We start from the raw sequence: 15,196 nt of genomic DNA, 5'->3' as shown, positions 1-15,196 counted from the left end.
CATCCCTCTCTCCTCCCTTCTTTCTCCCTCTTTCTCTCTCACTCCAGGCTCTAAACAGGATAAGGGCTTCATATGCCAAGTGGAATGTGTGACGCAAGCCTCAGCCTTGAAACAAAGCACAGGAAACAGGGAGAGACAGAGACAGAGAGAAACACACACGCACACACACACACACACACACACACACAGAAAGAGATGTGTATTGTAAAGGATGTAGTGAAATGAGGACAGACAGAGAATCAGGTGTGACTGAGTGTTTGAATCTTTCCCTCTCTCTCTCTCTCACACACACACACCTGTCAAATATACTCCTCTCAGTGTATCACACTGCACTCAGCTCTGACACTATGAAGCAACACTGAGGGTCGTCTCTCACTCTCACACCAACGCTTGATTCCACAGCTGATTCAGACTTTACTGACGGCAAAGATCAAAACCCAATCCACAGCTGTTAATTAACTGACCGACGAGTCCGATGACCGAAAACCAGCAACAATTTTGATAATCAATGAATCCTTTCAGCTGTTTATTCTAGCAAAAATTACAAACACATCCTTGTTCCAGTTTCTAAAGTAACATTTATGTAATTATAATTTTTAATCAGTTATATCTATATCATTTTTAAATTGAATACCTTTACATTTTGGACATAAGACATGAAATGAGACACCTTGGGCCCTCACGACATGTAATAGTCATTTCTCACTATTTTCTGACATTTCATAGACCAAACATTAAACAATGTACCAATATATTATTCAAGCCCTAACCTTTCATATATCATAATTACCTACTTTCTTCTATCTTTTAATAAATATTTACCTCTAAACCAAATTGAAATGTCAAGAGGTCACAGTGTTAAATGTCAAAAACAGAAGCTACAGCTCTACAGGCTGATGACTATAACAGAGCCTCTTTCTCTCCCTCGTAAAACCCGTTTGTGACCACTTTTTTTTATTTCAGCTAATAAACAATAATATGTTATAGCCTATATAAAGTAAAAAAAAAATAGCACTGTCTCATTGTTACATCAGTTATCAGCCAGTGTTAATATCATTAATCATCAATCCATTTAAGAAAGGCGCAGATTTTCTTCATTTTCACACCTCGAAATAAGCGAAAAAAAGTCCCGGACACAGCAAACACACAAAAATATGAGGTTTGTCATAAAAACAACTTTGACAACACAAGCAGCTTGATCTCAGTTAACTAGACCCGCAAGTCTAAATTTATGGACCTCTTCTCTGTCCCACAATAAAGTTTGCACAACACACAATCACAACATGTCTCCTCACAACAACACATCAAACTTTTAAAAGAGCAGGCAGCACTTCCAGACTTTACCGCACCACATCCGAGAGGAAATAAGAAACAGTGTGCCGGCGGGGTCAGCGCATGAAACAGCCCGGTCACTCTGTCAGGTCCCCGCAGGAGCATTAGAGGCAGATCTCAGTGTCGGACTTACTTCTCAGATGGAGGATACAGTCTGTTCCTGGGGGGAGAGACGGTAGTTTCACAGCTGCCTTGCTGAACGGCAAAAGCTCCCTCTCGGTGAGAAACTCAATCAGGCAGCTCCGGTGAAAAAGTGACGCAGGCGACGATCAGCCCTCCGCCGTGTCACTGACATCAGGCTCCGAGGAAAACAAGACGCTCCGGTGATCGATGGCTCCACCAAACTTCCCTGAGTTACGAAACTCTCTCTCCCACTCTTTCTCTCTCTCTCTCTCTCTCTCTTTCTGTGTGTGTGTGTGTGTGTGTTCGTTGTGTGTCTGTGTGTGTCTCTCCGTTTTTGTCGTTTAGAAACTGCTTCTGTCACATGACCACTGTCTGTTCTCCACGGGGTCGGGCCGCTGGGCGGGACCGGGGCGGGGTGGTCCAGTGTGTGTGTGTGTGTGTGTGTGTGTGTGTGTGTGTGTGTGTGTGTGTGTGTGTGTTGCAATTTTCATTTCAAGTTTGGAGTAGACAACAAGCGGGAACTTTTCAAGCCATTACAGTTATTATCCTTAACAACAGCAGCAGTGTGTAACTAATAAAACTGTATGGTTCAGCCTATTGTGTGTTTAATAGGTAGTCTGCCTTTTTCTGATAAGGCACAATTTATTATGAGAGATTAGGAGCTATTCTGGCTCTATTATTGGTTTATACATAATTCACTGATGGTTTATAGATCAGATATCAACTATCATCAATAAAGAATTATGGGTAGCCAGATTGTGCCAGATCCCCCTCCACCATGACACTTGTCCTTTTAGGTAGCTCTTAAATTCATTGGTGAAAACCCACCAACGGAGTGTTTGACCACTTATCTTCTGGAAACGGGCTGCAGCACATCTGGACCAATATCCACTTGTAAACAGCATATTAATATGTATGTTAGTAATTATGGGTTTCCAATGATGTAATAAGCCATCAGCAAAATTTAGCCAGCCTCCTATTAACGTTAATAAATAATTGATAAAGGATTCTACAATAATCCATCAAGTCTGCAGCTGCAGCTTATCAATGGCTCATAACTGATCTGTAAAGCATTAATAAATGATTTATTAACCATTAATAAAGCAACTAATTACACACACACACACACACACACACACACACACACACACACACACACAGAGGCAGAGCTGCAAATACCACAGCAGAGTCTTCAAGTGCTCATTTGATGGATCCATTTTTTGGTATCACTCCTATTGCACATAAATTGTACATATGCATTATCAGCAAATTACAGTAAAAGTATTCATTAACAGGCTTTACTGATGCATCACTGTGTATGGAAGGTGTAAGCAATGTTTTAATTTTGGGTGGAAAGTAGAGCTAATTTTTTACTTTATTATCAGTTCACGAACTTTGACCTCAATATTAAAACACATCATCATCATCGAGTTAACACCTCTTTGACAACAAAAAATTAACATTGTAGTCATCTTAAAAGTGGACTTTATGGCAGACAGTCACACTGGCTTGCATCAGACTGCACATGTTCCTACTTATAACTAGTAACTTTACATTTAGTGGAGTAAAAAGTGCAACATTTAGCTCTTGAAATGCAGTAGAGAAGAATGAAGCAGCATATGGTTCAAGTAAATGTACTGACTTACATTCTGCCACTGAATTCTGATTTACACAGTAGTCATGGTCATGTGTAATAAAAAAATTATTGATTTTCAGCAAGTGGTGTGCACAAGTGTACTAAGATTTTGAGAAATTTGAGGTTCCCTGACATTGACATTGAGGTGTGATGGCATAAATAATAGAAGAGTTTGACTGAAAGCATAATATCTGCAATTTGTGGGTTTCCTATGTTAATTACTCATTTGAAAACTTAGACCCGATCAGACTGACTCAGGCGAAACAAACGTTTAACACATTAGTAACTGATAACACCCCTCTCTCTCTCTCTCTCTCTCTCTGTGTGTAGGGGAACAAGGAACGAACTCTTCCCATACAGAAATGCATTACTGTTACAAGGGGAGGGGGACATAATTACAGTGCAAACAGTGAAACAGATTGTGTAAGTTAATGCACAGCATTTTTCACTCATAGCCACAGAAAATACTTGTTTCTGATTTGCTGGCAGGTGTTTATTGAAAGCATGTTTCAGCACACCTCAATCACAGTTTGTGTTGACAGGTTAAATACTGACCTGAATATTTATATTAAACTACAGGCAACCACAGCACAGCTTCGCAACACATTTCCAGGTAAAGAACCACTGAGCAAGATTTTTGGTATTAACACTGAATTAAATAACTCCATGTGAAGTGAAATAGTTTATACTACTGCTAAACCCACAGAGTCATCACCCAGCTCTACAGCTCATCCACATTGTAGCTCATTGTTTGATGTGTGCATAGACTGAAAGCCAGGCATCAAGCAAGTCAGCCCTGATCGTATCGCTGTCCTGAACCTCAACATTACAGGCAGTCAGGCATAAAATATGTTCTGATAAGAATGTTTAAAACACAAAGTCACCAGAGGCATGGGCAGTCTTGCTAACGAATCTTGAGGTGTTAGAAAAGCAAGGTAACGCACTGCCGGGTGCTGCTGAGGAGCTGGCTGGTGAAGCAGGAAAGTGATGATATGACAGCTGTTATTTCATGGATGGCTTCAATATTACTATAGGTATAAACCTTTCAAGTCTGAACACACATCTCCTACAGCTTAGCCAGCTCTGTTTGCATGAGAACTGGAGCATGAGATGAGGTGATGTATTACAGTGCAGGATGGGAGCACAATGGAGAGCCGGTCAGGTCGGGTGAGTCGCTGTAACTGTGTTTCTGTGTCAGAAATGACTCGGGGAGAACTGCAGACACTGCAGAGACAAGTCAGAAAACTTTACATTATATAAGTGTGTCATTTTGCTAAATTCACAAAGTATGTACTGTACTGTTTTCTAACTTTTCAAAACTACATCTTTGGGATTGGTTAGAACAATTTTTAATCTCTGTCTTGAGATTTGGACAGAATTAAAATGTACGTGGGCCTCCCTGCAGACACGCAGCTGGCCATCGACGTCATTAGACGTAGATGTTTGGTTGAATGTAGTTTATGACATTGGATGACCAAAACAATCATGACAACGTCTGATGTTAATATGATGTAGAATACTGAAAAAAGCTGACGTTGATTTTTTTTGTGTGTGTGTTAAGTAGCCAAAATCTAACGCTTCCAAACATCTCAAGCCAACGGCATCTCGATATAAAAAATGCCAACTCTCCTGTCATGATCAAAACCTGACACCTCCTAAACGTTACAATGTCCATTAGCCAATGTTTGGTTTTGAGGTCTACCCAATTTTCACTTCCAAACAAAATGTAATGTGTCCGAAGTTAGAGTCTTTAGAGTCCTTTCTGGTGTTACATTGACGCGCGGGGCCTGCTGGGCCTGGCACACATTTTTCAAAAATAACATCGGGAATAGTTCTTCTAATTCTAATCTTTTTTTTCTATCACAATGATCAAAACATCTGACCTACTCAAAGCTTAGACCATAGGTAGATGAAAGCAGGAAGACAAAATCCTGTCTACGTGTTAGCTATCTGACTTTTGTTTTAAATGGCAATTTGATGTTTTGCTTTCATCAGACATCATATTTGCAGTACACACACACACACACACACACACACACACACACACACACACACACACACACACACACAGAACTTTCCCTAAGGCATCCTGCAGACATTGCTCTTTATACAAATTAACTCTGAAAGTTTGGGACTGAAGCCAGAAAATTACACTAACACTAACATCACAGCCAGCGAGTTAGCGCTCACTGACTAAATCTTTAAATGAAGAGTTTTAACTTTCCAGCACATTGAACTCAGCAGGCCTATAGGTCAGAGACAGAGGCGTGGTTTCTTCACACATACAGTCTTCATGGTAGATTCGATGGCATTCAGTATTTAGGGTGACGTGCTTTAAGTCGTGTTTTTTTTTTTAGTTGCTGCTTTTATTAGAACAGTTTGCAGGAGGTGTGAAAGGTCATTAACACTCACACATCAGCAGTTAACTCAGGCAGGGCTGTAGCTCTGAAGAAAAATGAGAGTCCAAACCTCGTCAGCACAGTCCACCATCTCTCTCTCTCTTCTGTCATATCTGTACAAATGAAGGGATAGGGACTTTTTAAATGTATTGGGTGAAAACCATGGAATCAGCCATACTCATTACATGTGAGTGTTTATGTAAACTCTCATGGCCTTTCGTCCCACCCCTAGAGGCTTGCAATCCCTCCCACAAATTCCCAGAAAAATATACGGAGATCATGACTTCAGTGTCGTCAGTGGAAGCGGCGGCCCTGAGCCCAGGTCATATACTGTGGTGTTTAGTGCAAAAAATGGGTTTAAGGCCAGGAGATAAATAATTTAAATCCTAGAGAACTTCTCTGTTGCAGAACAGTTTCAGTCTCTGAGTCATTTATATTAACAGCATCTAATAAGAGGCAGAGCAAAGGTCAGACACACATGTTCTGATAACATCCTGTGAAAGTGATAATGGGGAGATTTAGAAAATAAAATGAATCAGTAGAGACACAAGTATTTTGTCCTCAACTGATGTCCTATTCCCTGATCTGACCTGGTGCACTGGTCTCACATCAGTATTTCAGTATCAGTATCAGTTATTTTTATGAAACTAAGTCAAATCAGAAGCACAAACTCCTAACATGGGTGTGACTAACAAATTTTGGAGTCAGGAAATTACCAAATAAGTAGACTATACCCTTTCTCTCAGATGTTAGCACCTCCTTCATTTCTTTTGTGCATTGCATTGTAGGAGAATAGTGTCCAACGACTGTAGCATGCAAGCTGTCAGGTTTGAATATATCTCATTTTGTCATTTTTCTAATGTGAACACATTACATCAGTATGTAGTACGGATTCAGCTTTGTGCCTGATATAAATAAGGAGTCAACAGGCTGTGAGTGCTGAGCTCTTACTGTGCTGAGTTTCACAGTTTACCTAGTCCATCAGGCAGTTTGTGTGTGTGCATGTGAGTGCATGAATGTAACTGAAGACACTTCATTGTGCAAACTTAATGACTAATATATTATCCACAAGAATGTGGGGAATCAAAAGACTCTCGCGCTCTTTGTCCCTGTGTGGGCGTGTGTGTGTTCACCTTGACAGATGTCATGTATGTATTTGTATTAATGTGATATCATGTTGTCTTCTGTTGAAAAAGTAAATTGTTTTGCTGTGGAACCCGGACACAGAAATATGGTCTCTGTTCCAGGTGATGTGACACATCACTACTCAGCAATGACAAGCATATTTAAACATGCTCAGGTTGTTTGCTGTTGTTATTATGGTGTCGAGCATAGAAAACACTGTCACATTAGCATAATCATTATTATGGTCACTTGTTTTTGTGTAATAATGACTCCAGAAGACTCGGATTAATAGACTGCTGCAGGAATGACTCCTAAAACCCAGAAATAGGTTTTAAGCATTATAGCACTTCCAGGTGCCTTGTCCCAAAGTCAGTGGGTTTTTGGTAAAATGCCTGAAACAAGGTCTCTGTTCAAACTCAAGACATTTAATTCTGAGACATAAAATAGGTCAGTAAATACACCACTCACAATTTCTTTTAAAGCTTTTACGTGTCTTAAAAAAGGCAGTTACTAACAAGTGGCTAAATGAGACTGCAGAGGTTGCCAGGGACGTTAAACATCATACCGAACATGAAAACTGATCTACTCATCAGTCCACCTTCACAGCCTGGTTGTGTTTATACCCACGCTCTTGCAAACAAGCTTACTAAGAGTTAAGCACACTAAATCGTATTACAAGTTGGACGCTTAGTGGTTGTGATATTTAAGTCATGTCATGCCACCATGGTGTAGTTCAACATTAGCTTTTTAGGCTTCAAAAATCCTAAAAGTGGTGTTCATTTGTGAAGATTGTGCTGAACAAAACGTGTAAATATCAGAGAACTGTTGTTAGTCACAGAGCTTATTTTCTGCAATCACGCCTCAACAAAGATTTTTACATTGGCTTTTTGTCATCCCTGCAGCAGACAGTTGATAATGCTGATGAGCACAATGATCTGTTATGACACCTGACAAGCGAAATGTTTGAATTATTAGATGGGACTAGTCTTTTCATTTCCAGGTCTCAAAGGGATGGACAGGTAGAATGTGTCGTATATGCAACTTTTTTGGTCATTGAAGTCTCTCCATAAAAATACTAGATCTAAAATACTTCACTTCTCTATTCACCTGTTAGTCAACTGACATAAAATACAACAATTTTCATAACTGATTAATCATCAAGTCAAACAATTGAGTAAAGATGAAACAATTTGCCTCTTTTCAGTCTTGCATATATTGTAATTGTCCCCTAAAAATGATGAAAAAGTAAGCTTGTCTATTTCTGTTGAGTTAACAGAAGGAATAATTTGGTGCAATGTCAAAATGTGGTCACTGGTGTAGCTTCCGGACTTTGAGCTAATGCTAATGTCAGCATGCTAACATGCTTACAGTGACAAAACACAGGAGACCGCTGTTCATTTCCTGTGTGAAACCAATAGTCAATATTGTTTCTTTCATCAATGAACTTTCCACACCTGTAACCATGTGTTTATTATTGCAGCCGTGACGACAAAGGTCCAGTACGTCTGCCGCTGGTACGCTATAGATCGTATCCGAGGGTAGGGACAAGCTACTTACAGTCGTGTAGGTTGGAGGACTCTTACAATGTTTGCATTGTCCACCATCATATTTATCATGCTAATTATTAAAAATTCGCTAATTAGCACTAAATATAAATCACAGCTGAAGCCAATGAGAATGTCATTAGTTTCGCCCATATTTATTAATAAACCAAAGTATTGCACAGATTAAATTTTTCATGCATAATGATGAGCGCTTGTAACTTTAGAAAAACATAGGTCATAAGTAGCACAATTACACAGCTCAATTCAATTCAGTTTTATTTTTACAGCACCAAATGGTAACATTTATCTCAAGGCACTTAAAGTAAAGACCGTCATGAGCAAGGACCTGGCGACAGTGGAGAGGAAAAACTCCATTTTAACAGGAAGAAACCTCCAACAGAACCAAACGCAGGGTGGGCAGCCGTCTGCCTCAAGTTTAGGTCGAGAGGAGAGAAATAGAAAGAAGAGAGAGAATTACTTGTACCATTACTGTCATGATTAGTTATAATGTATTGTTATTATAACTTTTAGTGTAGCTGTTGTTACATTTTTTCTAAATGACGTCTATGTCGTTGACAGTTGTTCATGTTGACTGTGTCAACAACTGCGATTCCTTCCAGTGAATTAGAACAGAAAGTGAAAGAGTGTATCCGTGAATGTATGTGTGTGTGTGTGTGTGTGTGACGTGGTGTGGTTCTAGAGGGAGGAGCGCAGTTTGTAAAAGCACATGCATACATCCTTCTGTACTGACACAATGCAAATAATATGTCCCTGAGAGAAGAGGAGGTGATGGACATGAGGCTGGGCTGTGTGGGGGTGTGAGAGAGAAAAAATTCCAATTTTATTCCAATAAATAAACCAAATCAGCAAATGTAAAATAAATAAATCAGATTTAAAAAAAAGTATAACATTTTCATAAGCATTATCACTGGAATGAAAGAATAGTCTCTGTTGTCTCCCTACGCACACAAAACAGCCCACAAGAGGCTGAACTCCAGCCTGTCCACATATTTAACATTGAGGCTAGCTACAGTGTTTATCAAAACAGTTGTGATCCTTCGTAATTCCTCATAGTTAGGACCCATTCAGCCAGTTTGTTGAGGAACAGCCAGTCGTCTTTCAGGGTAAGGTAAAAAAAGCAACAACTTTATACCTGCCACAGAGCACAGATTTACAGAAGGGCTGTGGATTGATTATGAGACAATGGGCCCCTGGGCACAGACAGTTAAAAACCTCACCACCCCCCTACATAAGAGCAAGAGCCACTGATTCAAAGAGGAATCTGTGCCATCATTTTGAGTCTCTTTTGAGTTGTTCCGCATCTCTTTTTGGTTGATTTGTCTTTCTTTGATTTTGTATTTCTTTGTAGTCATCTCTGGCCCAGGGGCTCACTGCAATTTTGGGCCCCTGAACCTGTACCCAGTGATCCCCCCTTATTTATTTGAATGAGGCCACTATGCTGACACAGCAGAGGGGTCCTGATAAAAAATAAAAGTTGAATGTTTAAATTTATTCCAGCAAGGTGCTATGTTGGCTAGTTACATACAATATATATAAGTACACATTCCTGGTATAATAATCCTATTCTTACCGTTTCTACGGGAAATCATCACGACAAAAGGTATTACGACTCTCACCATAATAACTTTCCCAGGTTGTAATATCTTTTCTCATAGTATTATAAGCCACTGTGCAACGTTTGGGTATCTGATAAGCCTTAAAAACTATTACTCATACTGGACTTCCTGGATTGTATTTTCTGGCTTTCCTCAAAGTTCTACTTAAAACAACCAGACTGAGAGTGTTTGAACATGATTAGAAAAAGTAGAGACAAAGGCCCTTCCTGCTCATGTTGCTGTCTTTGTTTTTGATAGTCAAATGTGACAAATGGCAAATACGTGATGACATTTGTGTTCCTGGATGAAATGCAGGAATGTTGAACCTTTGATGCTGGTATCGCAAATGTAAAACACGTCCAACACAGACTTTTTTTTACTTCGGCCCGCTCAAATTCTGTGGAGTTGGAGATAGCATCTTTGAACCAGTAGCCAAAACTACAGCACTATCACGATCTGTCATGGTCAAATGTTCTGGAAACTGAAAATCATTTTAGCCTGAATAAAGATTTGTGGAAATGGTGATGATGCTGGCTTGACAGTTACCAATGATCTTTTAATCTTTTATCTCATATAAACTCAAACCCATTAAATTAGATTACTTATTTTATTTTCATATTTTATTTTAATTATCGATCATTGATGAAATTTGCTGCCTTATGTGAAGCTCTTTGTAACTCTCTAAATAAAGATCATTATTATTACTATTTATAATGCAGATGATGATTGATGCCTCAGGCATGAGGCTATCGACTTATCTTGTTTGAACTTATGTTCTTTATTAGTTTGTGTATTTGTTTTGAAATTGTTATATAAATAAAAGTGGCCATTATTATTATTCATTATGAGAATAGATGAGGTAAAAATACATTTTTGACAAAACTCAAAATACAGCTAAATGACTTGCCTGGTGACACTACCCAGTATGAGTAACTGCAGTTCAAAAGTGAGACGTTTTACCCCTAAAGGCAGAAAGATGCACATACCAACACTGAGCTGGATCCGCTTCTGAGAAAAGCTGGACCCCTGGGTTTAGGTCACACCATGTGTAAGAAACCATCACATGCACACCTCTAATACTCTCTTGCATCACCTGAATTCTACTTAGCTGTAGTGATGTTTGAGAATTGTTTCAGGTTCTTCTTGTTTGACTTCAAAGATTAGATCACAGCTACATCTCCTTACTTTCATGCAACAGCAAGCACTTACTATTTTTACTGTAGACCACAGAGCCGCTTCAGTCAGAAGAGTCACAACATAGTTCTCATTATCTGCTGGTGGAGATGTCCAGACCATCCGAGTGTGTTACCATCAGATTCACGTCAAATCAGATCAGCAGAACAACTCCAAGTCCTCTGCAAATTGTTGAGTTTAGAAATACAAAAAACAGATGAAGAGGTATGGGCTTTAGGCATTCCTATAATTCTTCAGGTTTAGCCTTGCATTACCTGCCTAACCAGCAATTCATCAGTCGTGGTGTAAAGGTGGTGGTAGCTGAAAGAGAAACACAGTCAACAATACATAATAAAAAAAAACGTTGATTTGGAAATGTGCAGGTTCTGTGGAAGCCACTAAGACTAACAGAGGGCAGATGAGAGGTAAGATTTCACTGGAACCACAGGCCTCTCAAAACACTCAAGTGAGATGAAACATGATAATACCTTCATTCCTCTGCACAATAGGATCTGCTGCTGCTGAAAAAGTAAATAAGCAAATTATGACCTTGTTTCAAGGTCAGTAAGGAAGATTTTTTTTTGTTGAGTTTTCTGTCACGTCTCACCTTTTACAGGTTAATTCAAGCCTTGCAATCATCTCCGCTTTTCCACACTGTTAAAACTCTTCTCATTCAGTTTTTATGTTTCCCCCAACATTCTGCAAACCAATCACTCGCTGGATGCTGATGCTTTAGATATCTTTGTTGTCATATAGTTGGTTGAAATCAACCACAACTGAACAGTTGGTCCACCGCTTGATGTTGGTTATAATTGTCTAATTTGCTCCCACTTTGCTGTGGCATCACTCTCAACATAGGCAATGATATTTCAAAATCAATGTCTGCACTGAGTGGAAAATGTGAGTGCATGATGGGAATCAACAGGTTTGCCCGCAAACTGAGGTTACAATGATACCGAACACAGCGAGACCGCCAGGAATCGTCAACACACCTACACACCTCAGTTGTTTGTGAGGAGATTAAATGAGCTGTCAATTGCCGTCATGGTTGATTTAGTGTAGATTCAATAATGATAGAGATCAGTTCAGAAGCTGAACAGAGTTTTATTTGTTTCAGCTGTCAAATGACGTAAAACAGATACCAGATTTACTGAGCAATTTTCCAGTTGTTTCTTAGTTTGTTTTAAAAAACTTTATACATTATTTTAGTGAATGAAATCCGCTTGTAAATTTGTAATAAAATGATAATGATGCCATTCTGACGACTGTCTTGCATAAAAAAACATAGAATGGTTATATCTTATGAATTTTCTGTACTTTATAACCCTTGTATGAACGTTTGTAATAATCATGAATCTATGGTGTGAGGATTGTGATAAGTTTGAACTAAACAGGGTCTTGAATAGTTGAAATGCAACATAAATTTTCTTTGTAAAATATAAAAGTTTGAGGAAACAGGAGTTTAACACCATATATTTGCTGTCATAAGATATTGTAGGAAATCATAATGGATACCAATACAGCTCATCCCACACGAACTCTGTCTGCTAGAAATTAAAACACCACTAGATAGAAAAAAAAATCTTCACTATTCACTATCACTAACAGAAGAATCAGTATCAGAGGAAGATCCTGTAGAGGACTGGGAGGAGACATGGTTCTAGCCAACACCCAAACCATTAACACCAGATGCAAACTGTTACAGAGTCTGCTCAGGACACACATTACACCTGTTAAATTACACTGTTTTGGACAGCAGAGGTATGTTCAGGTAGAGCTCAAAGATATAGACACACACACACACTCACAGACAGACACACACACACGATTTGTGAGAAGTCAGTGTCACTGCGGCACTGATACAAGATAACAAGAACTGAAAAGATCACTTAAAACTCTTAATTTGAAAATCATGTATCAATCAGCTAAAACAAAATCATGTCGTCAACTTTAGAGTTTTAAGAACAGATGTTGTTCTTACTCTACATTTCTTTACAGCTCATCATGGAAGATTTTCCACTTCACATAACACAGTACATCATAAACTGCTGATGGGAGACACACCTTTCTCTTTGTGCTCTGCCAGACTCTTTATTATTAATTTCAATTTGATTTCAGACTGATAAGGACAAGTCTGTATAGACGCCTCTTTGCGCCTGTGGACATGCAGGGAAGACAGGCAGCCAAGTTATCAGAAGAAGAAGAAGAAGAAGAAGAAGAGAAAGAGGAAGAAGAAGATGAAGAAGAAAAAGAAGAAGAAGAAAAAGCTAAAAGACAGAAACAATCATTGTTTTTCACAATTGATCCTGTCATAAGTGAGATAATGAATAAGGTAATAATGAATTCTGGGGAAAGTAAGAATATGATCTCTGGATGATTTCCAGCTTCATCTGACAGCTGTGAGACAGCTGTGGAGCTCTGGCTACCATAAACATGGCTACCATAAAATATGAGTGTGACAGAGTGAGATTATGATCTGCCTTCTGTCTCTATCTGTGTGTGTGAGTATGAGGTTTCCAACACCAGATAGGATGAATACTGTGTGTGTTTGTGTAATAACATCAGTCTCACACTGAGCTATATTCTAGTATATTAACGTCTCCCTGGGGAACAATCACATCTCTGTCTCTATATTCAAAACAGACAGACAGGCAGTATGGCGTAACCGCACACATAGAACTGTAAGAACAAATACTGTAATTGTTCGTATGTTTTTTTTTTTTCACCGGCTGCACCTCCGCTGTCATCTAGGTCGTGTAAATTCTCCTGGCACAGGTATAAAGAGGGAGAATCGGAGCAGGGTGTGTTTGTCTTGTTATTTAAGAGTGATTTTGCCTTGTGGCGACATTTAAAACTGAGGCATGAAGTCAACTTGGAGGGAAATCCATCCAGCCTAATAAAGAATGTAACCATGCACACAAAAAACACACATGAATACCAGCTATTGTGATTCAGTTATTGTGCATTGTGATTGAAAATGACTCAGGGAGGAGTTGGTCATGTGATCATGAAGCATAAACTTGATCTGTTTCTGAAAAGTGGTTTAGCAGAGGAGCAGGTCAACAGTTGGTGTGAGCTGTGACCGTTTTATGATCGTGGGGTGGAGTTCAGGTCAGTATAATGACTGATATCAGACACCTGGTTAACTCACAGACGCCTGGGGAGGCGGAGCCCAGAACCTCTGCGTTTGTAAGAGGTTTAATAAAAATATAAAATACGTAAAATATACAACATTAGCATTTGGAATTTCCTTATTGCATTTAATAGAATTTAAACAGCAAACAGCACTGATCAGTGTTTCTGTTGTTTCGTTAGATCAGTCAACTTCAACATGACTGCGCACCTACTGGATTCAGGTTTTCTCACATGATGTGTATGGATGTAGATGAAAACATCCACCTCTCTATCCAACTATCATCCATGTTCTACACTCAATTTTTCCTGTTTGTCAGCTAGTGGTGCTGCATTAGTCCGTTTATATTGTGTCATTTTTGTTTATTTTATTGACATTTATATTCTCTTCATTTTTTTTTTAATGTTGGGGGAGGTATCATTAGTTTAAAGGTAGCTAATACTGTAGTTACTAATAACTTACAAAGTACATTAGACACAAACTTAGTAATTACTTAATCAACAACCCAATGGTGCAACCTAATCACTACAGCACACGCAGGCAGACTTAAGCAGAGTGTATAAAGCCTTTAAAAACATTTTTACTCGGCTTCAAATATTCAGCAGCATTAGTTAAAATTACAGGAATCCAGTCGCGTGGTATGTCCGTCATCCGATAACTGCAGTTCAATCAACATCTTCCATCCTGCTGTTGTCCAACCCTCTGAGCCAATGAGGCTCTAAAACTGTCATATGAAACCCCCCCCCCACACACAGGCATACACACACAGGCATACACACACAGGCATACACACACAGGCATACACACGTTAGCAGCCTGAATACCAGGGAAACTGCAATATGTCACAAATGCCCCTGCTTTGCATATTAGCAGTGGTGTGTTGTACTGCTTTTTTTTGACAGGTTGACACCTCAAAACTGTGTCTCAGAGAAACCAACATCATTAAAAAGCTTCTTAAAAAACTATTTTTCTTCGTCTTATAACTTTGTTTTATTTACTTATTTCTCCTAGTTTATGTATTTTCTTTTGTTTTCTGTCTCTTCTCTTTTTTTCCTTTTTTCCTGTAAAGCAGTGCTGTAAACTTTCTGTTTTGAAAACTATAATGCAATGTTGGT

General features: G+C 39.0%; 1 protein-coding gene across 1 annotated transcript in view; it reads right to left on the bottom strand.

Moving 5' to 3' along the window:
• klf3 (Kruppel like factor 3 (basic)) overlaps positions 1–1,791 on the bottom strand; it is a 15,898-nt gene extending 14,107 nt beyond the window's left edge. The window contains exon 1 of the mRNA XM_056372231.1: positions 1,466–1,791. The gene's annotated coding sequence lies outside the window, so the exon portion shown is untranslated. The remainder of the gene's footprint in view (positions 1–1,465) is intronic.
• Between the last annotated feature and the right edge of the window lie 13,405 nt (positions 1,792–15,196).

The sequence above is a fragment of the Seriola aureovittata genome, chromosome 3 (assembly GCF_021018895.1).
Source record: "Seriola aureovittata isolate HTS-2021-v1 ecotype China chromosome 3, ASM2101889v1, whole genome shotgun sequence".
Classification (NCBI taxonomy): domain Eukaryota; kingdom Metazoa; phylum Chordata; class Actinopteri; order Carangiformes; family Carangidae; genus Seriola; species Seriola aureovittata.
The sequence above is the reverse complement of the archived record's forward strand: the minus strand, read 5'-3'. Positions and strand labels throughout refer to the sequence as shown.